This window comes from Emys orbicularis, chromosome 1, assembly GCF_028017835.1.
Source record: "Emys orbicularis isolate rEmyOrb1 chromosome 1, rEmyOrb1.hap1, whole genome shotgun sequence".
NCBI classification, from domain to species: domain Eukaryota; kingdom Metazoa; phylum Chordata; order Testudines; family Emydidae; genus Emys; species Emys orbicularis.
In genome coordinates this window covers 243778615-243781218 of record NC_088683.1, presented here as the reverse complement: position 1 = coordinate 243781218, position 2604 = coordinate 243778615, and positions in this window count along the sequence as shown.

Below are 2604 nucleotides of genomic sequence, written 5' to 3'. Positions count from 1 at the left end.
CACCATGAAAAGTGTCTTATGTGCAGTCTGAAATAATCCTCCCTTTCAACAAAAACATTTTTGTCCTACAAAAATGGAATGGACAATTGAATCTGTTTTCTTTGAACAAAGAAGCTTCAGTGTGAACCCTGAATGTGAAATTTTGGCCCTTTCCCACTTTGAGAGTCCACAATCTGTGTATTTTAGGTGGGGCATGGGGGTGGGAATTGCCAGTCACCACATTTGTGAGTGTGCTGGGAGAGGAAAGTTCAGATGCTAAATGTGGACTGTTTTTAATAAAACACAGAACAAGACTTTCGGTACTGAGTATTTTGAGCCTCCTCCAAACCAACCTCAAAATGTTCAATGTTCATCTTATTTAGGGAACTTTTGAGGTGAAGGGAATTGCAGTCAGATATCTATTCAAAAATTAGACCTATATTAGACCTGTTTGAAAAATGGAATTTCTGTCTTGTGGGAAGTCCAAAATTTCAAAAATTAGTTTCATCCTGAATTAGGATGAAAAATCAAAATCTCAGAATTTTTTGTCAAGTGAAAAAGTCTGAAATATTTTGTTTTGACCTTATCAATGTTTCCCTTTGACCTTATTGACAGTATATCAAAACACTGAAGTAGAAATGATTTTTGACCTTATAGAAACAAAACAGTTAAATAATTTCCTGTTGAAAATTTATGTGAAATGGATATGTTCCTGCAAAACATTTTGATTTAATCAAATCAGCATTTTCCAATGGAAAACTTCATTCAAAATTTTGTTCATCAGCTATACTGAGAAGTAAAAGCAAGACTTTAAAAAAAGTTGGCATTGATCATGAACAGGATTCAGTGGGTTGTTGCAGGGGAACAAGGGTCTATGTTAGTTTTCGGCCCTGATCCTGCAATCCCGATCCACATGGACAGATCCCTGTGCTTGTGCAGAGCCCAAGAGCCAAAATCAATGGGATTTATATGGACAAATCTTTTGATTTTCCCACTGGGCACCTATCTGAATCTTTAGGCAACTAAATACTTTTGAAAATTTGGCCCAGAGTTACTTCAGTGGGACTTTGTTGAGTTGTAAGTGTCCATTTGTGGATCAGACTGCATAATTGGGGTCTTTTTAAAATGGAAGCTCCTGCTAAATGGAGCAGGAATCAGTATGTTACTCCTTATATGTTTGAATAAATGTTTTTAAAAATGACAGTGAGATTTATATTCCAGATCTAATGAAATAATACTCATTTTTGTTTCCCACCTACTGTAGGAACAACATTTCATCCATGTTTATTGAATTTTTCAACACAAAGGAAAATGCTGTACATTACATAGATAGGATTATTTATTTATAAATGGAGATATCCTATCTCCTAGAACTGGAAGGGACCTTGAAAGGTCATCAAGTCCAGCCCCCTGCCTTCACTAGCAGGACCAAGTACTGTATTTGTCCCTGATCCCTAAGTGGCCCCCTCAAGGATTGAACTCACAACCCTGGGTTTAGCAGGCCAATGCTCAAACCACTGAGCTATCCCTCCCCCATCTGGTCTGGTCTGGTCTGGTCTACTGAACTTTCTTTTATTTGACAAAATGTAAAATTAATGTTTTTTGAAAGCGGGGGACTTCAATAACCTACGAAAATTAAAAAATAAAGAGAATTTTACTGAACAGAAATGAAACAGGTTGTTAGAAGAAAATTGGCCTCTGGTAAAGGGAAGGAAAGAAAAATGATAAAGGGAAGCAATACTGATAGAAACCTCAAACATTATCGAAACAAGTAGGTCAAAAGAGTTCCTCAAATTAATATACCTTTGAGTACATATTATCAAAAGCACCATTAATTCTTTAGGCAGCAAGACACCTGAGATCAAACAGATGCAAATGTACAGCTAAGCATTAAACAACTGCTTCTCTGATGGGAACAAACAAAATATATACAGTTCAGAAAAATAACACCAAGTGATTGTTAAACCTAAAAGAAATACTGCCAAAATAATATCAAAATAAATGTATTTCACCTTCTAAAGCAAACTAAGCCACAGTGTTTGGAAACAAAATTGTATGGGGCAGAGCTTCTCCATAAATTTGACTACTAAATCTTAAGGCTTGAGGAAAGGAATAAAAAGAAATAAACAACCAAACTCTGTAGAGAAGGAACTTTCGTTTCTGCTCTGACTCAAAGACCAGAGTCTGTTGTATAAAGGAATGTATGTAACGTATTGCTGGATAAACAAATCACAGAATATAATAGAGTAGGCAATAGTGCAGTGCAGAAGTGGCAAAGCAGTGGAGAAGGTAGATATCAACTACAGAGGTTTTGTAAAGGTGAAAAAGTATAACAGGATATTTTTTCACCTTTTGAGCTGTCTCAGTCAGTTTATAAACAAAGGGGACAGAAACTGTTGGTAACAAACAAGAAGTGGGAAATAGGTAAGGTGGATAGTAGCATAATAGGATAATAGTGTAATATACAAAATGGTCTGCATGCTTTAAGAAAGATTTGTTCTCGAAGGGCCTACACCTACAAGTTGCTGTGCCCCTCTTGTAAGATTCTGAGCATCCTCAGATCTCATTGAAGTCAATGGGAATTGAGGACAGAAGGTAGGATCTTCATTTTCAAGTGCTGGCTTC